The sequence below is a fragment of the Nelumbo nucifera genome, chromosome 2, assembly GCF_055504915.1.
Source record: "Nelumbo nucifera cultivar China Antique chromosome 2, China Antique-T2T, whole genome shotgun sequence".
NCBI classification, from domain to species: Eukaryota; Viridiplantae; Streptophyta; class Magnoliopsida; order Proteales; family Nelumbonaceae; genus Nelumbo; species Nelumbo nucifera.
Window position 1 is genome coordinate 95,143,177 of NC_142650.1, and position 26,709 is coordinate 95,169,885.

Below are 26,709 nucleotides of genomic sequence, written 5' to 3' on the forward strand. Positions count from 1 at the left end.
TAATCCCTTTAGGATTAGCTTCCTAATCTGATTAGGAATGAGATTTCCTAATCTAAATCTTGTATTTAGATCTGGACTCTTAAGTTGATAAGACTTATCTTATCCAACTGCTAATCCTAGTCAGATTATAAACCTAGAATGGCCCAATTTAATTAAACCTTTTAAGCTCAGCTCAAAATGGGCTTTACGCCCATTAAGTCATATTGCTTACTTTACCCATTAAGTGTTGGCTATTTTGGTTCTCTTTGAATGGTGTGGGACCCTAGCATTGATCTACACATCAGCTACATAGGTTCAACCTAGCCTTTGTTACAAGGTCTGGCTGAATTCACTGTAGGTCAAAATAAACCCCTGAGTCCATCACCATGGCCTCTTAATGGGCCCAACATTTACACGAAATAGTCCTTGGGTGAAGTCATCTTGTGAAAACCCAAGGATTGTGGACAGATGCTAGATTAACCCATTAGGTATTTCCCCCAATGGCCTTGTATTTAACCTCTTAGCCCTTAATGATCAAACACTGCCCGACAAGAGAGGACCACTCCCTCGGCTGCAAGGTATAGTGCTACACTCTCTACTTACATGGATCCTGAGAATTAAAACCTTTTGCAAACCAATTTGAAGCCATAATATATATCTCTATATAAATATATTTTGCAAAACCAAATTTCAAACACATTTCAAATCCACTACCGACAGTTTAGGTTTCCATGAGAGAGAGTGCATTCCCCAATCATTCACTTTGTTTGACAAAGATGCTGATCCTTTCACTATGATCACCCACTCAAGTGAATTCTTGAACTGTCCAATATACCTAGGTTTTGACCTCCTTTAAGGATCTCACTAATTGGTATATCAAAGGCAGTCCAATCTGACACCAAGTGCAGTACCATAATTGAGTCTAGCGGTCAAGTGTAACATTTCAATTTCGTCCATCTTTCTTGAAGGTCCAGGGCAATACTGGAATTTGGTTAGGTTCAGGGTTTCAAGAAAATTCACACTAAATGTACCTCAGGTCTCACCATGGCAACTGAGACAAGCCACCCCAACCAACTTGGCAGCACATCAATGTCAGCCTTGGTAGGATAAATCTCCCCAAATCTATCTAATGGTTGTGAAGATTCTAAACTAACACGAATCTCATAAGTGTTCAGTTTAAGGGTATCACATAGAAACACACCAATATAACACGAATCAATTTTGCACTTTACTCATTTACAATAAACGACACAATGTACATTAATCTGATTAGAGCTAAGGGCGTACATTGTTTAAAATTCAACATCCTACCTACAATACAGTTCTACCCCCTTGTGTGTGTTAGATTCTCCCACCTCACTATTTCCAAATTCCAACTATAAAAACAAATAAAAAATTGTCATGCGTGCAAGTGGGTGCCTTCATATGGACTCGGATGAGCTAGAGACAAAATCATACTCACCCAGCTGAACTACCAATCACAGTTGAACACCAAATTGGTGCTTAGTATGGGCCCCATGTGGGACACAGTTGCACTAAAAACTGGTGTGTTCAACCAAGATAGGTAATTCAGCTAGGTGTGCATGTTTTTGTCTCTAGCTAATCCACTCCCATTCAGATATGACATCTTCTACAAGTCTTCCTCTTTGACCTCTCTATTGGAGTTTACCACTCCTTCGATCTCTGAGAACTACTTTACTTTGCTTGGATGTGTGGATACTTCTCCAAGTTTTCCATGACCCACTACAATGTGGTAAATGATGTATTAGTGCCGATGGTTAGAAATTCCGAGCAATGTATCGACATAGCAAACAACAATCTCATCCATTTTCCCTTCATTGTAATATAACTTCTTCTCTTGCTCTTGTTGGGCTCTTATTAGAGGAATAAGAATGCTTTCCTGATTGTGCTTTAGATAATAGAGCTCATTCCACTTCTTTCTAAATATAATCTTTCCCAATCTTGGTATGTAAGCCAGTACACTGAATCGACCAAAACTAGTATTCATCTTCCTTTGGATGGATTCTGATGATGCACAATCTGGCCGGTCTTAGCTCTCGATGATCTTGCCTCTGAACTGAGTAACAGGGACTTGAAACGGAAGGAGAAGAGAAGCTCCGGGGAGAACCCGGCGTAAGGGCTCCGAAGCTCAAGTTAGAATCCTTCAAAGGCAAGATAGACCAGATAGCGCGAAAGTTAGCATACCTCGTTCTTGGGGGGTAGGGAGCCTTTTATAACCACCTCGCGCACTCACTTCCAGGCTTCCGTCAGGTCGGGCATGATTACTTCTGAACTCCTGCCAGTTCGGATGTCATTTCCTCTGGCCGGGCAGAACCGCCACTGTTCCTTTTGTCGGAGCCGTCTCTGCGGCTAGTGACGATGGTTGCAGGTGGCGGTAGCAGGAAGCCGTTCGAAATGCGGCTGTCAGGCGTCAGATCCCAAATCAGTCAGGTGCGTCGCCCTCGGATACGGACGTCCTTGGTGTTGGGTACGTTTGGTCGGCCTGGTGTTTCGGAAGTGAAGTGTTGAGTGGCGAGCGAGGTGTCTTGAGTTCAGTTTGGAGTGTTCCGAGCTGCCATGGGCCAGCTCGGGTTAGCTTCGTGAGGCTTGGGGCCCAGTATAGCTCGTGCTCCTTGCAGGGAGCTTGGGTTCTCAGTAGGGAGCTCGCTCTTAAGAGGGAGCTCGGGCTCCTCGTAGGGAGCTCGGGTTCTTACTTAGGGAGCTCGGACCCTTTACAGGGAGCTCACTCTTAATAGGGAGCTCGGGCTCCTAGTAGGGAGCTCGGGTTCTTACTTAGGGAGCTCAGGCTTAGGGAGCTCGGATTCTTAGGGAGCTCGGACCCTTAACAGGGAGCTCGCTCTTAACAGGGAGCTCGGACTCAGTACAGCGGTCTGGAGTTCGGGCTCGGCAGTGAGCTTGGACTTGCTCCCGATGTCCGCTTCGGGCGCTCTACTGTCCCGAGCTGCTTCTCTTTGCCACGTGTCGGGCGATCGTGAGGTCGGGCCAAATTTCCCTTCATCAATTGCCCCCCACTCCCTACGACAACGGTCCCGTCTTGGTGTTAGACAGTTTTGTATGCCCTTAGCTTCAATTAGAATGATGTACTTTATGAGTTTACTATAAATGAATAAAGATACATATTTGATTCATGTTCCCTTGGTATGTTTCTGTGTAATACCCTTAAACTGGACACTTAGTGAGACTCGTGTTAGTTTAGAATGTTCACAGCCAGTGGGTCGGTCTGGGGAGACCTATCCTGACAAGGCTGACACTGTAGTGCCACCAAGTCGGTTGGGGTGGCTTGTCTCAGCTACCAGGGTGAGACCCTAGGCACATATAGTGTAGGATTAATTGAATCTTTGAACTGGACCAGATTTCCAGTATTGCCCTGGACCTTGGAGATTGATGGGCAAAACTGGAAAGTTACACCCGACCCCTAGACTCGATTATGATACTACACTAGGTGTCGGATTGGGCTGTCTTTGATGTACCAATCAGTGAGATCCTTAGCGGGGGTCAAAACCTGGGTATGTTGGGACAGTCCGAGAATTCATCTGAGTGGGTGATCATAGTGACAGGATCAGCCCCATTGTCGGACAAAGGTAATGATCGGGGATGCACTCTCACTGATGGAAACCAAGACTGCCGGCAGCCAATTTCAACCGTTGAGATTTGTTTTGCAAAATATATTTTATATAAGATATAAAAGTATATATGTATGGTTTCTAAATTGTTTGCAAGAAGGTTTTAATTCCCGGGATCCACATAAGTGGAGAGTGCAACACTGTTCCTTGCAGCCGAGGGAGAGGTCCTCTCTTGTCGGGCAGAGTATGATCATTATGGGCTGAGAGGTTAAGTGTAAGACCATTGAGGATAACACCTGATGGGCTAATCTTGCATCTGCCCACAGTCCCTGGGTGTTACAAGGTGGCTTGGCCCAGGGACCACTTAGTGTAAGTGTTGGGCCCATAGAGCTCATTTGATGGGTTTCAGGGGGTACACTGTCTTCAACAGTGCATTCGGCCAGGCCTTGTAACAAAGGCTGGGCTGAACCCATGTGGCTGATGTGTAGATCAATGCTTGGGTCCCACGCCATACAAGGAAGCCCAACTGGGCAGCAATTTGGAAGGTTTTTGAGTACATAACCTTAATGGGCCTTAAGCCCATTTCGAACTGGGCTGATTTGATCAGTCATTTAAAGGGGGCGAATTCTGAAGTGGGTCAGCTAAAAGGATTGGGCTTAGACCCTATCCACTCAGAGAGTCCAAGATCTAAATAAGGTTTAGATCTGGAAACCTCCTAATTAGATTAGGAGACAGCTGATCTGATTTGCAGATAAGATAAGGATTATCCCTTATCACTAAGGGACTTCTAACCCAAATATGATTTGGATTATCAACTCCTAATCTGATTAGGAGCTGATCCCTTTGAGATTATAAAAGGGGAAGGGGGCGGCAGCCTTTTAACATCATCAACAGCATTCTTCTCTTAAAGAAAGAGAGATTGAGAGATTTCCTGCATACTGCGAATTCTCTCCTGCCGCCACCTTCCTGCCATTGCCATTCCTTCAGTTCGATCTCCAGTTCTTGGGAGCAATCAAGATTGGATCTTGATTTCAATCTTTTGGGAAAAGATTGGTTGGAGCTGTACTCACAACCCGTCCAGTTGATTCTTGCGAAGGGTCAAGTTCTTTTGAAGAACATTGCTGATTCTGCTCTATCCTTCACTGCGCCATCTTCAGTGGGAGCAGATTTTGGATCCTTCCTTGGGCGTGAACACCTCCATTGGGAGACAGTATTTCTCCGTATCAGGTATAATCCTCTCCCACTCCTTTTGGTTCAGATCTGGTTCAGTTTATGGTTCAAGATTGATCCTTGAAAATATGATTTTCTAAATAGGGAATACGATTCCCAGTTGAAGGGAGAGATAAAATTTTTGAAAGTCGCCCCTTATTCCGCAATCTTTGGGCGTCCATAGGATGGATCTCTCATCCCTTCAGTGGTATTAGAGCCATGGTTCAAATCTTGAACCAATTTGTTTCAGATCTGAACCTGCGCAAATGGGCAGAAGGTGTTCTACCCGATTTGCGCAGATATGGGTTTTGGGAAATTTTGTTCCAAAAATTAATGGGCGAATAATCTGAAATTAATTTTATATAAATCTGATTATTATTTAGAATTGTTCTTTATGATTTTCTTGATTTATGGGCTGTTCGTACAAGAGGAGATCGAAATCTTGGTTTGCGCAGGGAACCTGCAAGATTTGTAGTTTCTTGATTTATTTATTACATTTGGTCTGTAAATAATTTTTTTTATTTTCTAGACTCAATGTATAGGTATTCGATCTGTTGTAATTATTAATAGAAATAGGATTTCTATTTATTTCAATTATGGATCGAAGATGGCGGCGCAGAAAGGGAGATTTCGCAGAGAAGAAGATGACGATTCTCCCATCTGCAATTTGCAGTTTGTGAAACTGCATTCTGTGATCTAACCTTTGTTTTGCAGGATGGATTGTGCGAACAACCCTGATTTACTGATTGTTGTTTTTCTTTTTTAATTTCAGATTATTTTCTTGAATTAAAGATTTAATTAAAGATCAAACCCTAGACCCATTCGAACCAAGATTGGTTCAAACTGTTTGGACCGAATCTAGGGTTTAATCAAGGTTGAAAGTCAGCCCTAATTTCCCACTAATGGGCCTAAGGATTGATATTTAATTAAATGGTTAATTCGGCCCAACCTGTAAAGGCCCAGTTTTAAACAGTTAAAACTGCTATAAGCCCACTTAACCCTTAAAGCTATATGGGTTGAACCGTTCGGCCCATATACCTACATAATGTTAATGGTTAATATTATGGATTTAAAATGGGCTTCAAATGGGCTTTACAGATAATTGATTGATTGGTTCAATTTATCCCTGCATGTGATGTATGGATGTGTGATGTGCTACGTACATGGGCCATAAGTACTTGGCCCATGCTCAATCTACAGTGGCTCTTTCGCACACCATGGCTGAATGCACATCATTGCCATGGTGTCCCTTTTGGTCATTGGATGACCTCCCTCAGTGGTGGGCCCCACACCTCATCATGAGGTCTCGTGCGGAACCCTAGCCGATTTAGGCCCACAAAAATCTGGCTTTATGAAAGTCAGTGGGAGCCACTTTGGTTTGACCTAAAGATAGAACTAGGGCGTAATTATCTGTTCCCTCCAGATAATATGAGTGCATGTGATAGGGAGATTCATATGATGAACTCTCTAAAGGCCTTCCATCATTAGCACGAAGATGGGTCCTTTAGTAATGAGGAAACGCACCAGAAAATGGGCTATCCATTTGCTGTTGGGCTTGTCTAAGTGTTTCATAAGATGATAGGGGCGTCATAGACCGATGTGGGAGGGGCTTCACCAGAAAATGGGAACTCTCTCACGGTACCTTGGCATTCACGAATATGATGGGTAAGCACTCACTGGACAGAAAGGTTTACCTGAAAACGGCTCTGAACCTTGTCTGACAGAGGCCAAAGGGAAAACTCATATGATGAGTGGATATGATCCTTCACAGAAAGGTGGTGGGGTTATGCAGCTGAAACAGTTGGCTTCATGCACCCTATGTGATTTCCCACATTTCTAGAGACAACCCGTAGTCTCCGTCACTGAGAAAGGAGGGAAATCTCAGAGATGAATAAATGGAAATGGATCGTAGATTAAAATCCATATCTATGAAATGAACATGAATCAAATTAGGTCGTGGACTGATGTTTGCTTTTTATCAGAAAATGGCAAACGGATCATTTGCAAAGCTACTTGATGACAACAAGTTGAAGGGCCCAAACTATGCTGACTGGTATAGGAACCTTATGCTGGTCCTTGCTTCTGAAAAACTTGACAAAGTGGCAAAGAATCCTGCCCCGGAGTGTCCAGGAGATAGGGCTTCTGAGGCCCGAAGGAGAGACTATCAAGAATGGGAGGAGAAAAACTCCCTTGCCCGGTGTTACATCATTGCCTCTTTGGACAATACGATACAGAGGCAGTTCGATCAGATCGAACTTGCCAAAGACATATTGGACAGTCTCAGGACAATGTATGAAGAGCAGAATCGTTCTACTCGACAAAAGGTCTTGAAACAGTTCATGACCACACAAATGTCCAAGGGTCAACAAGTTCACGACCATTGTCTTCGAATGATGGGATACATCAACGAACTGGAGGCTCTTGGATCCGGGCTGGACCTTGCAACCCAGATAGATGCTATCCTTAACTCTTTGCCTCCTTCCTTTAATCCGTTCATCATGAACTATAACATGAACAAGCTAAATGTCAGCTTACAAGAGCTCAGCAATATGTCACAAAGAGCTGAAGAACTGATTAAAAAGGATGAGCCTGTAGCCATGCTTGTTGAAGCTGGCAAGACAGGCAAGAGAAAGAGGAAGGCAAAGAAGCCTTAGAAGAAAGCCACTAAAAGCAAGAAGCGGAAGAAAGACAAAGCATCGGATGCCTGTCACTTCTGCAAGAAGACCGGCCACTGGAAAAGGAATTGTCCTGCCTACCTGGAATCCAAGAAAGGTAACTTTGAAACTTGTGTTATAGAAACCAATTTATTGGTAGTTTCTGCATCCTGGTGTATTGACTCCGGGGCTTCAACTCATGCGTGTAACTCACTACAGGGGTTCAAGGTAAGCAAAAGGCTGAGTGAAGGAGAAGTCACACTCTACTTGGGGACTACTGCAACTGTTGCAGCCGCGGCCATAGGAACCGTGGAATTATATTTTAGAGAAGGAAAAATTGTACTAAAAGATTGTCTTTATGTACAAAATTTAAGAAGAAATTTGATTTCTGTCTCAAAACTGTGTGCAGATGGTTATTCTGTCTTCTTTAGTAATACGATTACTATTAAAAGAAATAACAGATTCATCGCATACGGGGAACTGGAGAACGGTCTCTATGTTCTACATCCTTCTCTAGAAACTAACATAACCGAAACTACGTCGGTTGAAAACCCCAAGAAGAGAGCCCGTGATACAGTTAATCCCACGTGTCTGTGGCATTACCGACTTGGCCACATCGGTGTTGACCGAATCACAAGGTTGGTAAAGGATGGTCCTTTGGATTTTCTACCTGTAGAAGATCTTCCCACCAATGAGCCTTGCCTACAAGGCAAGATGACGAGACGGCCATTTAGTGGTAAGCCTGAAAGATGTGCAGGCACACTTGACCTAATACATACTGATGTATGTGGTCCCCTGAGTGTTAGGACACGAAATCAACACGTGTATTTCATCACCTTCACATATGATTTTTCACGATATGGTTACGTGTACCTAATGAGACACAAGTCTGAATCCTTTGAAAAGTTCAAAGAGTTTAGACAAGAGGTCGAGAAACAGTTAGGGAGAGAAATTAAAGCCCTTCGATCCGATCGAGGTGGCGAATATCTCTCTGACGAATTCAGGGACTACTTAAAGGACAATGGGATAGTATCACAATTAGCTCCTCCTGCTACACCACAACTTAACGGTGTTTCAGAGAGGAGGAATAGGACCTTATTAGATATGGTCCGGACACTTCTCATACACTCAGAGTTACCCACATCCTTTTGGGGTTACGCATTAGAGACTACGATTTACGTGCTGAATCGGGTTCCAACCAAATCGGTTCCGAATACTCCATATGAACTTTGGACCGGAAAGAAACCAAGTGTCAGTCACTTGAAGATTTGGGGTTGTCCAGCACATGTTAAAAGAACGAGTGCAGACAAGTTGGAATCTAAGACCAGCCATTGCCTATTTGTAGGCTACCCAAAAGGCTCTGTAGGTTACCTTTTCTATGACCCAAGTGAGCAGAAAGTGTTCTGCAGCCGAAATGCGCAATTCTTGGAAACCGACTATATCCTGGACACCCATCGTCAGGAAGTTGTTCTTGATGAGCAGAGCTCAGGAGCAGTGGGAGATGTCCCACAAGTTCCAGGTAGTGACCAACTTAGAAGATCCACTCGGGCATCCAGGCCACCAGTCCGTTATGGTTATGACCAGGATAGTTACCTGGTGGAAACCTTTACTAGTGAGGAGGATCCCGTGACTTACGTGGAAGCTATGTTGGACATAGATTCCCAAAAGTGGGTGGAGGCCATGAGGGTAGAGATGGACTCAATGGAGACCAATGGAGTCTGGACTCTAGTAGATCCGCCCTCCGGGGTAAAGGCAATCGGTTGCAAATGGATTTACAAGAGGAAGAAGGGCCCCGATGGTAAAGTTGAGACCTTCAAGGCTCGTCTGGTGGCGAAAGGGTACACTCAGAAAGAGGGCATCGATTATGAGGAAACCTTTTCGCCTGTGGCCATGCTTAAATCCATTAGGATCCTACTAGCTGTAGCAGCATACCATGATTATGAGATTTGGCAGATGGATGTCAAAACTGCATTCCTGAATGGAGATCTTACTGAAGATATCTATATGCAGCAGCCGCAAGGCTTCATTGCTGCAGGTCAGGAAAACATGGTATGTAAACTTAACAGATCCATTTATGGGCTTAAGCAAGCTTCTAGAAGTTGGAACATCCGTTTTAACTCTGCTGTCAAATCGTTTGACTTCGAGTAGAATCCGGATGAACCCTGTGTCTACAGAAAGTACAGTGGGGATAATGTTACCTTCTTGGTTCTATATGTAGATGACATTCTACTCATTGGGAATGATGTGGGAATGTTAACTACGGTGAAAGTATGGCTTTCGCAACAATTCTCCATGAAAGATCTTGGAGAAGCCTCCTATATACTGGGTTTTCGACTCTATAGAGATAGATCGAAGCGGATAATAGGATTATCCCAATCTGCTTACATTAACAAAACAGTCAAAAGATACAGCATGGAAAACTCCAAGAAAGGAAATGTTCCTTTCAGGCACGGAGTCACTCTCTCCAAGAAGATGTCTCCCAAGACTTCTGAGGAGATTGATGGCATGAAAGACGTTCCTTATGCCTCAGCCGTAGGGAGCATCATGTATGCCATGCTGTGCACTCGTCCTGACATAGCTCAGGCAGTGAGTGTAGTAAGCAGATTCCAGGCCAACCCAGGGCAGGAGCATTGGACTGCTGTGAAAAACATACTTAAGTACCTTCGAAGGACAAAAGAGTTTTGTCTGGTGTTCGACGGTAGCTCACTACAGATCCAGGGGTTTACAGATGCCGATTTCCAGTCAGACCCAGATGATAGAAAGTCTACATCTGGATATGTTTTCACGATAGGATCGTGTGCTATTTGCTGGAAAAGCAGAAAACAGGGGTCCACTGCAGACTCCACGACCGAGGCCGAATACATTGCCGCAAGTGAGGCTGCCAAAGAAGCTGTGTGGATGAAGAAGTTCGTTCACGAGTTGGGAGTTGTTCCGTCCAGCACATCACCCATCCCATTGTTGTGTGACAACAATGGAGCCATTGCTCAGGCTAAGGAGCCACGAGCCCACTCGAAGTCGAAGCACATCGAGAGGAAGTACCACGTACTGCGGGAGATTGTTGGTAGAGGGGACGTCCTGATTCAGAAGGTAGCGTCAGCGGAAAATTGAAAGAATGGTCGGATCCATCTAATGGACGCCATAAAGGTTGCGGAATGGGTGGGGCGAATTTCAAAAATTTCCTACCTTCTCCCAACTGGGAATCATATTCCCTGAATTTAGAATACAATATTCAAGGATCTACTTGAACCCTAATCAAACCAGATCTGTACCAAAAGATAAATGGGAGGATTATACCTGATCCGGAGAAGCAGTATCTCCCAAAGTTGGTGTTCACGCCCAAAGAATGCTCCAAGATCTGTCCCTGCTGAAGATGACACAGCTGTGGATGAAACAGAACCAGTAGGGTGCGTCCTACACACTGGATCCTTCACAAGAATCCCCTGGATGTACTAAACACTTAATTCTTTCAGTCTTTCTTGCAAGACTGATGTCAAGAACTGGTTTCTTGACTTTCTTTTCTGCAAAGATCAAATCTTGCAATAATGCAGATGGCGGCGGCAGGAGGAGATTTCCAGAAACGAAAAGGCTGAACTGTTTTCTTTTCTGGAGAGAATGAGATCTAATCTCAATTCGCAGGAACCCTTCCTGCTTACCAAAACCTCTTGGATCGAAATCTGATTTCTCTCTCTTGGTTCATTCGAAAATCTCCTCCCTTTCTTCTTGATTAAGAAATCTCCTAATTAGGAGTTATCCCAATCCAAATCAGTATTTGGATAGGGGATAATCTTAATCCCTTTCCCAGATAGAGTTAGCTTACTCCTGATCTTATCAGGAGGTTACCAGATTCAAATCTGATTTGAATTTGGTCTCTAAGAGTGGATAAGGCTAAGAGCCCAATCCTTTTTGCTAACTTCAATCTCAAATTCGCCCCATTGATGGGTGATCATATCAGCCCACCTCGAAATGGGCTTTTGGCCCATTAAGTATTCAGTGTTTAATTAGTTTCCAATCTGCTGCCCAGTTGGGCTTCTTTGTATGGCGTGGGACCCAAGCATTGATCTACACACCAGCCACATGGGTTCGGCCCAGCCTTTAATACAAGGCCCAGCCGAATTCACTGAAAATCTCAATGAACCCCTTGAGTCCATCGTATGAACCCTATGGGCCCAACACTTACATTAAGTGGTCCCTGGGCCAAGCCATCTTATAAAAACCCAGGGACTGTGGGCAGGTGCAAGATTAGCCCATCAGGTATTATCCTAAATGGTCTTACACTTAACCTCTCAGCCCTTAATGATCAAGCACTGCCCGACAAGAGAGGACCTCTCCCTCGGCTGCAAGGAACAGTGCCGCACTCTCCTCTCACATGGATCCCGGGAATTAAAACCATTTGCAAACATTTTGAAACCGTACATATATATGTAAATATATTAATTTTGCAAAAACAAAATTCCAACGATTGAAATCAACTGCCGGCAGTTTGGTTTCCATCAGAGAGAGTGCATTCCCGATCATTACCCTTTGTCCGACAAAGTGGCTGATTCTGTCACTATGACCACCCACTCAGATGAATTCTCAAACTGCCCCAACATACCCAGGTTTTGATCCCCACTAAGGATCTCACTGATTGGCATATCAAAGGCAGCCTGATCCAGCACCTAGTGAAGTGTCATAATCGAGTCTAGGGGTCAGGTGTAACTTTCCAGTTTTGCCCATCTATCTCCATGGTCCAGGGCAAGACTGGAAATCTGGTCCGGTTCAAGGATTCAAGTAATCCCATGCTGTATGTGCCTCGGGTCTTACCCTGATGGCTGAGACAGGCCATCCCAACACTTGGTGGCACACCAGTATCAGCCTTGGCAGGATAAATCTCCCCAGACTTATCCAACGGCTGTGAACATTTAAAACTAACATGAGTCTCTACAAATGTCCAGTTTTAGGGTTTTACACAGAATTAAACCAAACAACATGAATCAAACATGTACTTTATTTATTTCCACTAAATAACAAAAGTACATCAATATGATTGAAGCTAAGGGCATACAAAACTGTCTAACAAAAATGTAGCAGACCCATTGACAAAGCCACTATCACAGAAAGTGTTTGAGAAACACGTGGAAAGCATGGGACTCCGGCTAGTACCTGATTGGACCGAAGTGCAAGTGGGAGCTGTTAGACAGTTTTGTATGCCCTTAGCTTCAATCAGAATGATGTACTTTATGAGTTTACTATAAATGAATAAAGATACATATTTGATTCATGTTCCCTTGGTATGTTTCTGTGTAATACCCTTAAACTGGACACTTAATGAGACTCGTGTTAGTTTAGAATGTTCACAGCCAGTGGGTCGGTCTGGGGAGACCTATCCTGACAAGGCTAACACTGTAGTGCCACCAAGTCGGTTGGGGTGGCTTGTCTCAGCTGCCAGGGTGAGACCCTAGGCACATACAGTGTAGGATTAATTGAATCTTTGAACTGGACCAGATTTCCAGTATTACCCTGGACCTTGGATATTGATGGGCAAAACTGTAAAGTTACACCCGACCCCTAGGCTCGATTATGATACTACACTAGGTGTCGGATTGGGCTGTCTTTGATGTACCAATCAGTGAGATCCTTAGCGGGGGTCAAAACCTGGGTATGTTGGGACAGTCTGAGAATTCATCTGAGTGGGTGATCATAGTGACAGGATCAGCCCCTTTGTCGGACAAAGGTAATAATCGGGGATGCACTCTCACTGATGGAAACCAAGACTGCCGGCAGCCGATTTCAACCGTTGAGATTTGTTTTGCAAAATATATTTTATATAAGATATAAAAGTATATATGTATGGTTTCTAAATTGTTTGCAAGAAGGTTTTAATTCCCGGGATCCACATAAGTGGAGAGTGCAACACTGTTCCTTGCAGCCGAGGGAGAGGTCCTCTCTTGTCGGGCAGTGTATGATCATTATGGGCTGAGAGGTTAAGTGTAAGACCATTGAGGATAACACCTGATGGGCTAATCTTGCATCTGCCCACAGTCCCTGGGTGTTACAAGGTGGCTTGGCCCAGGGGCCACTTAGTGTAAGTGTTGGGCCCATAGAGCTCATTTGATGGGTTTCAGGGGGTACACTGTCTTCAGCAGTGCATTCGGCTAGGCCTTGTAACAAAGGCTGGGCTGAACCCATGTGGCTGATGTGTAGATCAATGCTTGGGTCCCACGCCATACAAGTAAGCCCAACTGGGCAGCAATTTGTAAGGTTTTTGAGTACATAACCTTAATGGGCCTTAAGCCCATTTCGAACTGGGCTGATTTGATCAGTCATTTAAAGGGGGCGAATTCTGAAGTGGGTCAGCTAAAAGGATTGGGCTTAGACCCTATCCACTCAAAGAGTCCAAGATCTAAATAAGGTTTAGATCTGGAAACCTCCTAATTAGTTTAGGAGACAGCTGATCTGATTTGCAGATAAGATAAGGATTATCCCTTATCACTAAGGGACTTCTAACCCAAATATGATTTGGATTAGCAACTCCTAATCTGATTAGGAGCTGATCCCTTTGAGATTATAAAAGGGGAAGGGGGCGGCAGCCTTTTAACATCATCAACAGCATTCTTCTCTTAAAGAAAGAGAGATTGAGAGATTTCCTGCATACTGCGAATTCTCTCCTGCCGCCACCTTCCTGCCATTGCCATTCCTTCAGTTCGATCTCCAGTTCTTGGGAGCAATCAAGATTGGATCTTGATTTCAATCTTTTGGGAAAAGATTGGTTGGAGCTGTACTCACAACCCGTCCAGTTGATTCTTGCGAAGGTTCAAGTTCTTTTGAAGAACATTGCTGATTCTGCTCCATCCTTCACTGCGCCATCTTCAGTGGGAGCAGATTTTGGATCCTTCCTTAGGCGTGAACACCTCCATTGGGAGATAGTATTTCTCCGTATCAGGTATAATCCTCTCCCACTCCTTTTGGTTCAGATCTGGTTCAGTTTATGGTTCAAGATTGATCCTTGAAAATATGATTTTCTAAATAGGGAATACGATTCCCAGTTGAAGGGAGAGATAAAATTTTTGAAATTCGCCCCTTATTCCGCAATCTTTGGGCATCCATAGGATGGATCTCTCATCCCTTCACTTGGCGCGGGGAGTTCGCAAGGTAGCAGGAAGGTTTTGGTCCATGCCGAGTGCGCTTGTTCTAATTTGATTTTCAAAAAAGGGCGCGTGTTTGGGAGTCGTGACGGTGGTTGTTCGGGAGTTGCGCTGCAGACGCTTTTATTGCGAGGAGACGTGCGCCGACACCCCGTCAGTTTCGGGAAGACGCATGCCGACACCTGTCCTCTGACAAGACGTGCGCGACGCTCCGTCAGTTTCGGAAAGACGTGCGCTGATTGGTCTTGGAAGACGTGCGGCTTAGCATGGCTGTGGGCCGTTGGATTGGCTTCGATCTGGGCCATCGCTTTCCGGCCGCTGTGGATATAAATAGCGCCCGGGGGGGGGGGGCGTCCTCGCTACTGTTGTACATCTCGAGCTCGCGCTTAAGTTTCAGCTCGCGTCCAGGCTTTTCAGCTCGCGTCCCAGGTTTCCTTGCTTGTTCGAGCTTTCATGGTCTGCTTCAATCTTCTTCCCGGGTGAGTGCTTTTAGAATCCCGTTCCGCTTCCCGATGTCTGGTTTGGAGGGTTCAGACTTTTCAAGCGGGTCTGATGTAGGTTCTACGAACCAGTTTGCGTCCCCCGGTAGTTCAAGTGTGCCCGACGTAGGTCGTGAGGAAGGGGTCGGGCCTGCATCCCAAGGTGTTTCGGGTAGGTCGGCGTCCACCTCCCGTCGTGTCCCGTCGTGGCCGGGTTGTAGATCAGTTCGGCCCTTCAACTATGACGCCTGAGGAACTTCAAACCCTCGTAGACTACTACGACTTGCCTAGTGAGTACGGTTACTTTATCCCTACGGGCAGCTTCCCTTGGGAACACGGTCCTGATGAGATCGTGATTTTCCGGGAACAGCTCGCCGCGGGGCTGCGACTGCCCTTCCACCCTCTTCTTGTCGAGGTCCTAAACCACTTCGGTGTGACGGTTGGCCAGCTTCACCCGAACTCTATTAGGAACTTAGTGGGAACGATCTCTTTATTTTGCGATGAGAACTTTCCTCTGGACCTGGAGATTTTCTCTTCCATCTTAATGCTGAAAAAGCAAGTGGGTCCCCTTCCTGGGCGTAGGCGGGCATACTACCTGTCCCCTCGCCCGGGCTTCAAGCTCTTACACGGACTCCCCAATAAGGTCCCGGCGTGGAAGCGGGACTATTTCAGGGTGCGAAGTGCGCTGGGGTGGCTGTTTCAGACTGGCTGGGGGATGGCCGCTCCTAATTTCGGCATCACACTTGATGAGGAGACGGCGAAGGGCCTCCGGCAATGGGCACGGCTTGGGATGGATTGTCAATGGTATCTGACGCAGGCCAAGCTTAGTGCTGCGGGCCTGAGTTCGGGTAGGTTCTTTCCCTAGTGATCCTATCTTGCTCTTCCTTTACGTGTCTTACTGATGCCGAACTCCTTTTCGCAGGTACGATGGACTCTCGGGGGACCCGAGGTGGGCACTTGTTCGAGGGCATGAAGAGGAGAAAGCGGGTGGCTAAGCGAGCTCGTGCCGAGCAATCCCGGGGTGCGGAGCCCGAGGTGCCGGAATGTCTGGCACAGGAGCCTGAGATGGTTCCTCCACTGCAGGAGCCGGCGGGGGCTCCTTATGCCGAAACCACACACACGGGGGCTCCCGCCTATTCCGAGTCTGCTCATATGCGAGCTGGGCCGTCGGGCTCGGAGGCCCCGGGGGACTTTAGGAGCGTGCTGTCGCCTGTTCATGCTCTTCAACGGAGTAAGGAGGCGATGTTTCCCGAGGAAGTTGCGGCGTGGACTGAGCTCCCTCTGCACCAAGTGGCCTGCCGTGCCATTACTCATGCCATGGTGGTAAGTGATCCTTTCTTTAGAGCTCGGCTTTTATTCTTTTATTCGTTTCTTTGATCCTGTTTTCCTTTGATAGGTGAACTCTTCCATTCACGCCTTGGCGAACCAAGTGGAGAAATGCTCGAGGCAGGCGCGAGCTGCCGAGGAGGCTGCTCGGACTGCCGAGGAGAATGCTCGTGCTGCTGATGCTGCTGCTCGCCTTGCGCGGTCTAGGCAGGCGAGGTCTCAGAGGGATGCCGAGGCCATGGGAGTGGTGGTGAAGCGTATGGCGGAAATGAAGCTGGACCTGGAGCACCAGGTCGAGTATCTTCAGGAGGATATCAGGGAGAGGACTCAGATCTTCTCTCAAGGCATCGAAGACACGAAGAAGAAGGCTGTCAGCGATTACATTGCTTCGCCGGATTTCGATGATCTGATGGTAGACTCCTACAGGAGGGGTTTCAAGCTAAGTCAGTGGATGATCCGGAATACGTACCCCGACCTCGATACCAGCGCCATATCCACTTCGCGCATCACTCAAGAGATGGCTAATGCTGCGGATGCCGAACCGGACTCCGAGGGGGAGGCAGGTCCTTCGGGCTTTGTCGAAGTGGCTTCTGATAACGATGAAGTGGCCCCTGGCTTGTAATGGTTTTTTTTTTTTTTTTTTTTTGAATGTACACATCTATTCTGAAATGAAATGGCTTTTTTGTTCATGTACTGGTTGTCCTGTCATCGAGCTATAATTTTTGCCGAACTGACCATTTCGGTCCTTCAGTTCATTTTTTGACATGAAATGGCTTCGGGGTACTTTGTGGCCTATAGGTAGTACCTTCTTAAGTTGACAACGTTCCATGCTCGGGGTACTTGTTTTCCTTCTAGGGTTCCGAGCTCGTATGCTCCTCCACTGAGTGCTTTCTTTACTCTGTAGGGACCTTCCCAGTTCGGTCCAAGTTTCCCTACGCCGGGTTCGGGCACCATGACCTTACGGAGAACCAGGTCGCCGACGCGGAAGTTCCTCTTCTTTACTCACGCGTTATAATACCGAGCTTCCTTTTGCTAGTAGGCCGCAGTTCGGATGTGCGTGAGGTCTCTCACTTCGTCCAGTAGGTCAAGGTTGGTGCGTAACTCGCCCTCGTTTTTTTATTCGTCGTACGCTTCTAGTCGCAACGTAGATACTTCGATTTCCGCCGGGATTACTGCCTCGGTGCCGTATGTGAGGTTAAAGGGGGTCTCACCTGTGGCGGTTTTTTCCGTGGTTTGGTGTGCCCATAGAACACTTGGTAGTTCGTCTGCCCACAAACCTTTGGCTCGGTCCAATCGCGTTTTCAGTCCGCGGAGGATGGCTCTATTCATTACTTCTGTTTGGCCATTTGCCTGTGGGTGTGCGACCGATGTGAAGTTCTGACTAATTCCCATACTTCGGCACCATTCTTGGAACTTGATATCTTCAAACTGTTTGCCATTGTCAGAGATCAATACCCGAGGTAGCCCGAAGCGACATAAAATGTTCTTCCAAAAGAAGTTTTGTATGTTTCGGGCTGTAACTATTGCCAGGGGTTCAGCCTCTATCCACTTTGTGAAATAATCTACAGCCACCACTAGGAATTTTCTCCCGCCTGTCGCTGGTGGGAATGGCCCCAGGAGGTCGATCCCCCATTGGGCGAAGGGCCATGGGCTGGTGAGATATTTGAGGTCGGCGGGGGGCTGATGGTGGATGCTGGCATGTTTCTGACACTTGTCGCATTTTCTGACGAGCTCGATTGTCTCTGTCTTCATCGTTGGCCAGTAGTATCCTTGTCGAAGTGCCTTTTGGGCGAGGGCTCTGCCCCCCAGCTGTCCGCCGCACAAGCCTTCATAGATGTCGCGGAGTACCAGCTCGGCTTCGGCTTCGGCTTCGGCTGGGCGCAAGGATCGTCGGTACAACCGTTCGTCTATCATGACGTATTTGGCTGCCTGGCACTGCACCTTCTTGGCTGCGTTGTGGTCCGTGGGGAGGGTTCCGTCTAATAGGAAGTTCACGAGTGGGTCGATCCAGCTCGGCTCTGCTTCGGTGACGGGAGCGACCTCTTCTGCCCCACCGAGAATGCTGGGCTGAGGTAAGTCCTCTACGTACACGGTTCTCCTGGCGTTGCTGCTCGTGCTAGCCAGTCGGGACAGGGCGTCGGCCTCAGCGTTCTCTGACCTTGGGATTTGCTTGATGAAGTGTGACTGGAAGTTGAGCAGAGCTTCCTTTACTTTTGCCAAGTACGCAATCATAGTGAGCTCGCATGCTTCGTACTCGCCTGTAACTTGGTTGACCACGAGCTGGAAATCGCTGTAGATGACCATATGCTTTGCTCCGACCTCGTGCACTAGGTTTAGCCCGGCAATCAGTGCCTCGTACTCCGCCTCGTTGTTGGATGCCGCAAAGTCAAAGCGTAGTGTGTATTCCAGTTTGGTTCCGCTCGGGCCGCGTAGCACTATTCCAGCCCCGCTGCCTTGTTGGTTCGAGGAGCCATCTATATGAAGGATCCAGGTTTCCTCATCCCAATTCGCGCTTGGCCTAACCAGGAGGGATGCCACACTAGCTGCTACTTCACGGGGTTCGGACTCGTTTGGCTTGGGAGCTCCGAGTTCGCCCGAACTGGGGATCTCGGGCTCGATCGGCTCAGGGGCTTCGAGGCTAAACGTGCATTCTGCGATAAAATCTGCCAAGGCTTGGGCCTTGATGGCAGTTCTTGGTTTGTACTGAAGATCGTACTCGCTGAGTTCGATGGCCTACTTCGTCAGCCGGCCGAAAACCTCGGGCTTGAGTAAAACTTGTCTCAGAGGTTTGTCGGTCAGGACGATGACGGTGTGGGCCTGGAAGTACGGGCGGAGTATCCGTGCCGCTACCACCAGGGCATACGCTAGCTTTTCTATCTACGGGTACCTTGTCTCTGCTCCCTACAAGATTTTACTAACATAGTATATGGGTGATTGGACCCGATCTGCCTCCTTTACTAGTACCGAACTGACCACCTCGTCGCTAGACGAGAGGTATAGTTCTAAGACTTCGCCTTCCTCGGGCCGAGCTAAGGTTGGCACACTGGCGAGGTAGCCTTTTAGCTCGTCAAACGCGAGCTGACAGTCTTGGGTCCATTCGAACCCTTTGCCTTTGATTGCTTTGAAGAAGGGTAGGCAGCGATCTGCCGACTTGGACATGAAGCGGCTTAGAGCGGCTATGCGGCCGTTTAGCCTTTGGACTTCTTTTATTTTCTGAGGTGGTCTCATATCTAGGATGGCTTTTATTTTGTCTGGGTTGGCCTCGATGCCGCGTCGATTGACAACGTAGCCCAGGAACTTGCCCGAGGTGACGCCAAAGACACATTTGTTGGGGTTCAATTTCATGTTATATTGATGCAGGATTTGGAAGACAGAATCTAAGTCTCATATTAATTCTTGTGAAAACTGTGTTTTGACGACCATGTCGTCTACATAGCACTCTATCTTTGTGCCGATTAGGGGCCGAAACAGCCTATTTACAAGTCTTTGGAAGGTCGCCCCGGCGTTTTTTAACCCGAAGGGCATGACCTTGTAACAGTATAGACCGGACTCGGTTATGAAGCTAGTTTTTTCCTCGTCGGATTGGTCCATCCGGATTTGGTTGTAGCCTGAGTAGGCATCCAGGAAGCTTAGCAGTTCATGTCCTGAGGTCGCGTCCACTAGGCGGTCGATCCTAGGAAGGGGGAAGCATTCTTTCGGGCAAGCTCGGTTCAGGTCGGTGTAGTCGACGCACATGCGCAACTTGTCGTTCGCCTTTTTCACCAGCACAGGGTTGGCCGCCCAGCTCGGGTAATGGACTTCTCTTACGAAGTCTGCCGTGAGGAGCATTTCGACTTCCTCGTCGACCGCTTTCCAGCGCTCCGGGGCTAAGTTCTGTTTCTTCTGTCTAACGGGTCTGACTAAGGGGTCAGTGTTAAGTTTGTGAGTTATAAGACTAGGGTCAATACCGGGCATATCGGCCGCGGACCATGCAAAAATATCTAAATTTTGGAGTAAAAAACTTACCAGTTCGATCCGTAGGGGTTCTTTGACAGAAGCACCAATCTGGAGTGCGCGAGCTGGGTTCGTAGGTGAGGTCGGGATTGCGACTGTTTCTTCTGTTGGCGAGGCTCGTTCTTCACCTTGCTCCGTAGGCCGCTCCAAATCGAGGTCGCCAGCCGGCTTGGACTTGCCCTTCAGGGCGGCAACGTAGCACTTGCGGGACTCGAGCTAGTTGCCCCGCACTACCTCCACACCGAAGTCCGTAGGGAACTTCATGGCCAAATAGTAGGTGGAGACCACCGCCCACAGGATATGGGGAGGGGGTCGCGACCACCAGGAAATCGTGGTTGAGTCTAACCGCACAAGGCCACGTGCCGACTTCCACGGGCACTGTTATTTTTCCAAGGGGCCTGACTTCCTCCCCGCTGAAGCTCACCAGGGGAGTGCTTGCAGGTTTTAGTTCGCTCCTTGGCAGCTGTAGCCGATCAAATGCCGACTTGAAGAGGATGTCTGCCGAGCTGCCTGAATCTACGAGCACTCACCTAACCTCGAAGTCGCTGATCCTGAGTTTTATGACAAGTGCGTCGTCGTGAGGGTAGCGAACTCCCCGCGCGTCGTCTTCTGTGAAGAGGATCGGCTCCTCGGTCTTCGGCCTTTTCGGGGGGTTCCGCTCCTCGAGGACCGCTGCGCGAACTGAGGTCCGGGCTGCTGCTGATGTGCATCCCACCACCATCGAACCTCCCACAATTACATGGATGGTTCCCCGAACTGGCCTTTTTGCTGGAGGCTGTCGCTACACCGGTTCGGTAGGCCTACTGCTAGTCTCGGGGGTGTCCTTTAAGTGTTCACCCGGCTGAACCGCTTTATTGCTATTATTGTTGTGCTGTACAATGTTTCTTAAGTATCCGCGACGGATGAGCCCCTCTATCTCGTCTCGGAGGTTATTGCACTGCTCGGTACTGTGACCGTGGTCCCTATGGAAACTACAATACAAATTCTTGTTTCTTTCGTTCGGATTTCCCTTTAGGCGAGGTGGCCATTTCACGTACGGGGCATCCTTGATCGTCATTAGGATCTCGGTCTGCCTCGTGTTCAGGGGCGTGTAATCCGTCCAAACTGGCAGGGGAGCTCGGAATGACTGGTTCGGTTTTGGGTCCCGGGCCAGGTTTCTTCAGTCGGCCGAGCTAGAGGGCTCGCCATCCCTCTTTCTTTTCTCGTTTCCGCCCTCGGTTCGCTGGTTGATTTCCTCCTCCGTTCTCATGAACTTGTCCGCGAGCTTGAGGAACTCGGCCACGGTCGCGGGCTGGTTGGGTACCATGTGCCATTTGAACTCCTTGTGCGTCACCCCTCTTTTTGTTGCGGCGAGCTGCACCACGGGGTCTAACCACAGTATCTGTAAGCATGCCTCATTGAATCGCTTGATGTAGTCCCGTATGGGTTCTCCTTCCCTCTGGACTACCCCGAAGATGCTTTCCTCTGCTCTGGGGCACCGTTTGCTGGTGACAAAGTGTGTAGTGAAGACCTGCACGAACTGAGCCCAACACTTTATCGATCCGGGGGCCAGGTTCCTGTACCAAGTGCGGGCTACCCCCTTGAGGGTGGTGGTGAAGGCCACGCACATGCATGATTCGCTGGCTCTGGCGAGGTGCATTTGGGACTGGAAAGCGTCCACGTGGTCGTTGGGGTCGAAGGACCCGTCGTACTTGTCTAGGGGTGGGAGCTTGAAATCTCTGGGCAAGGGGACGGCCAGGAGCTCTGAGGCGAGGGGGGAAGGAACTGAGAGAATTGGGGTGAATCCTACCTCGTCCGAGCTCGTCTTGCCTTTGCCTCTGAGCTCGGATAGGATGCGGGTGGCAGTTCGTCGACTTCGACGGTGCCTTCGCTGCTGAGTGAGCCTTGTGCTGGCGCTGCTGGCCTCTGTGTTGCCGAGCTCGATGGGACCGGAGTGCTGGTAGTCCGCTGCTGCCAGTGCGCCGAATCGGTTTTCCACCAGTGGGGACTCCGGTTTGGAGGCCCGAGGTGCCGACCTCGTGGGCGAGGTTCCCGATCCGCCTACGAGCCGCGAGGCGGGGATGACTTTTCTTTCTCTCCGGCCTGGGGACAAGGCCTGGCAGTTTGGGGGATTCTGGGGCCTAGAGGCCTTTCCTTGGTGGAGGTGCCCATCCTGCGGAGAGGCCTTGACTAGCTTCGGGGCAGGGTGGTGAGGTGGATGTAGTGGTTGGTTCGGTGTCAGTTGGGGGAACTGCTGTTGATAGTGGTATTGGGAGAGGTTGTGCAACACTTGGTGCTGGTGAAGCTGGTGTTGCTGGAACTGCTGCATCTGGGCTTGCATTGCCCGCATGCACTGCATTAAGTCATCCAACCAATTTTGACTAGCTGCCAGGGGGACGGCGGTTGGTTCAGTGAAGGTAGTCTCGATGGGAAGAGGGAAGGGGATGTTTGCGGAAGGTATGCTTAAAGGCGCCAGTGCTTGTGGCGTAGTCAGATTGGGGATTCCATCCACCGAGAGGGGGATGGTGAACTGCCCAACACACACCATGGGAACTTGGGGCTGTTCCCCGGTGGTGTTTGTTTCTATACCGCATCCGACGTTGCTGGATGAGGCCATGAGTGTTTTCTTAGGGAAGAAGAAAAGGGTATGAAAGTTTTGGAGGGAGGCCTTTTGAAGTGATCCCACAGACGGCGCCAATTGATGATGCACAATCTGGCCGGTCTTAGCTCTCGATGATCTTGCCTCTGAACTGAGTAACAGGGACATTAAACGGAAGGAGAAGAGAAGCTCCGGGGAGAACCCGGCGTAAGGGCTCCGAAGCTCAAGTTAGAATCCTTCAAAGGCAAGATAGACCAGATAGCGCGAAAGTTAGCATACCTCGTTCTTGGGGGGTAGGGAGCCTTTTATAACCACCTCGCGCACTCACTTCCAGGCTTCCGTCAGGTCGGGCATGATTACTTCGGAACTCCTGCCAGTTTGGATGTCATTTCCTCTGGCCGGGCAGAACCGCCACTGTTCCTTTTGTCGGAGCCGTCTCTACGGCTAGTGACGACGGTTGCAGGTGGCGGTAGCAGGAAGCCGTTCGAAATGCGGCTGTCAGGCGTCAGATCCCAAATCAGTCAGGTGCGTCGCCCTCGGATACGGACGTCCTTAGTGTCGGGTACGTTTGGTCGGCCTGGTGTTTCGGAAGTGAAGTGTTGAGTGGCGAGCGAGGTGTCTTGAGTTCGGTTTGGAGTGTTCCGAGCTGCCATGGGTCAGCTCGGGTTAGCTTCGTGAGGCTTGGGGCCTAGTATAGCTCGTGCTCCTTGCAGGGAGCTCGGGTTCTCAATAGGGAGCTCACTCTTAATAGGGAGCTCGGGCTTCTCGTAGGGAGCTCGGGTTCTTACTTAGGGAGCTCGGACCCTTAACAGGGAGCTCACTCTTAATAGGGAGCTCGGGCTCCTAGTAGGGAGCTCGGGTTCTTACTTAGGGAGCTCGGGCTTAGGGAGCTCGGGTTCTTACTTAGGGAGCTCGGATTCTTAGGGAGCTCGGACCCTTAACAGGGAGCTCGCTCTTAACAGGGAGCTCGGACTCAGTATAGCGGTCTGGAGTTTGGGCTCGGTAGTGAGCTTGGACTTGCTCCCGTTGTCCACTTCGGGCGCTCTACTGTCCCGAGCTGCTTGTCTTTGCCACGTGTCGGGCGATCGTGAGGTCGGGCCAAATTTCCCTTCATCAGATTCAATGTCTGATAATCTTCTCATCAAGCTTTTCTCCAAAGAACATGAGCACCAACAAGCAAAACATGCATATTGGAAGTGATCCAAGACACGAACCGGTTGTACCAAATTAGTTTGTTCTCTAAGCTTGTTGGTTAGTGATGTAGGCGCTTATAGCTCAGGCAATGGCACGCATGCATGTGGTGGAACATAGCACGTAGTGCGGATCCAATGAGAGAAGAGGTTGGCATGCGATGCATGGCCAATAGCACGATCGCACACAATGGCCTCGAATGGTCATGCCCTCAAGGCCTGACAACATCCTGGCCACCCGCATCCACTTACTCTAGGCGGTCTCAAGCATAAATAGGGGGTGACCCTCTCAAGGTAATGATCTAGACTCCTTATTCCTAAGAACTTCCTTGCCTCCCTTGTGGTTTCGTCTGAGCATCCTAACCTTAGGCCTCGTCCACTTCTCGTCATACCCTTACTAACTTGACCATCGGAGTCCCCGTCTCGGGTTAGCACTTGGGGCCTCTGACGTCTTCTCTCTCTCTTCACAAGTCTGATGTACCAGCCCTTGGTCACAACAGTCCTTAGACTCATCAATCAGTCCTTAGCTTAGAAGTGGATTTACCTTGTTGCCCTCAGCTCATCCTAGGTAGCAACAATTGGCATCGTCTGTGGGAATGTCACTAAGACTTCCCTCAACTGAACTTATACTCTAAAACTTGTCTTGAAAAAGTAACTCCTAAGCTTCAACCAAGATGGCAAGAAACACCAAGAATGCTCATAACTTGGTCATGATGGAGCAATTCCAAGCAGTCCTTAACTAGCTCAACAACCTCGCATAGAGTTTAGACGATGTGGGGTGCCCAGTAGAAGGCTGCCATTAGTGTGGTTGCCCCATTGGAAGCCTTGGGGCACCATGGTGGACGATTGTCTCTAGACCCATTAGCCATCGGCCCAGTCAGTTCCAACAGGGCCAACTCCGCAAAGTCCAATAATAGTCGATGTGCTAGTCAATGGCCAAGGACCTCCCGACCCCTTAACAGATGAGGGGACAAATCAACACAGTCTCGTGATCACCTCCGAGACCAAGGACACTGCCACCAATGAGAAATCCCTTGGGATGAAGGCGGGCAATCGGGCCATCACAGCTCCCCTTCGAGGGCCAAGGACCGATGCCATGCCCCTTCCTCTCGTTTCTTGGACAAAACCCAGATGCAAGCATTGCCTAGAACTTGATTCGTGAAGGGTGGGGGATCTCGTGGGTGAGATTCCATCAGAAGAGATGCCAAAATTGGGCCGTAGGCAGTAGAACTGATGTTGTGCTGGTTGCTGGAAATTACACGGTTGGGTGCGAGAGCTCGAGGATGATTAGCGAAGGTGGCACCATGGTGGATGAGAACCTCATGTGCGAGCTCATGGTTGCAATGAAGATGGCTGGGTGAGAGCCAATTTGATGCTTGATGATGGAGTCGTACTTGGTGCATAGATTATGAAGAATGATTTCAATCTCCTATAAGGATTTAGCAATCCATAAGAAGTTTTCTACGGTGGGCACAGTAAAGGGACCTGGTGGGAACTTCTACAATGTAGAGAGAGGTGAGGATTAGACTAAGACTGGGGAAGTTGACACCTGATAGTGCGTGATCTAGCTACACCTAGCTGGTGGGCGATCCAAACTCTAATTGGGCAGTGATCTAACTACACCTAGTCGTGGGCCTTATGAAAGAGCTCTGGAATCTCTGAGTTATGGAGATAAGGTTTGTTCCATTTCTGAAGGAGAGTTATGGGTCCATAAGTTTTATCATTTACCTCCGATTCAAGCAGAGCTAGGACAAGTTCTCATCGTGATCCTGGGAAATTTAGGATTTGTTGGGTCGTCGTGATCTTGAGAGATTCGGGATTTGTTGGGGAAGCCTTTGGAATCGGTTATGTAGAATTTCGGGTCATTAGCTCCAAGCTGGAACTTCAATTCTTTAGTCCTAAACTGGATTGGGTGTTGAGGTGACTCTACACCGAGGTGGGTTTTGGGTTGAGGTGGCTGAATACCCGAACTCCAAATGTTGTGAAGTAGGCTTGCCTAGCTGAGTTGTCATCTTTTGATTAGATTGTGCCTACATGTCCCCTTCTTGTCTGGTCATGCCAAATCACCCTTCATCAATTGCCCCCACTCCTTGTGCCAGGGATCCTACCCGATGTGGAGAGTTCATGAAGAGTCCAGGTAGATTTGATGCGAGGTTTAGTCAATTTGGAGGGTGAACCATTGGTCGAGCCTGCTCAATCATCTGGCTCAACCACGTAATGACCTGAGTCATGTCTCGGGCATGCACGAACGTCACACTATTTATAGAGTAGCGTGCAGCCAGTTTTCATGGGAGCTATCGGATCGTATAGGTCCCAACCAATGATCGCCGAATGCGGTGGACTATAAATAGGGGGTCGAAGATCCCATTACCTTCGCCATAACTCGTGTAATTGTGCTCTCTTGAGATCGCGTCAGAGTCCTTCAGCTTGCCACTCTTCCTTTTGTGTCCGAGGTCATTGTCGTCCTTTTGGTGAGTTCATCTTCTTTCATTAGTTGTTCTCCTTTCCTTTTCCTGTCCAGTATGTCTAATGGTAGCATGTATTTGTTACTTAGTGATTCTAGTGAGCCTGAGGGTGCTGATAGCTATAATTG

The 26,709-nt window shown here is 48.3% G+C and overlaps 1 pseudogene; it reads right to left on the reverse strand.

Moving 5' to 3' along the window:
• Positions 1-1,552: 1,552 nt before the first annotated feature.
• Positions 1,553-26,496, reverse strand: LOC148802561 (cytochrome P450 89A2-like; annotated as a pseudogene).
• Positions 26,497-26,709: the final 213 nt, after the last annotated feature.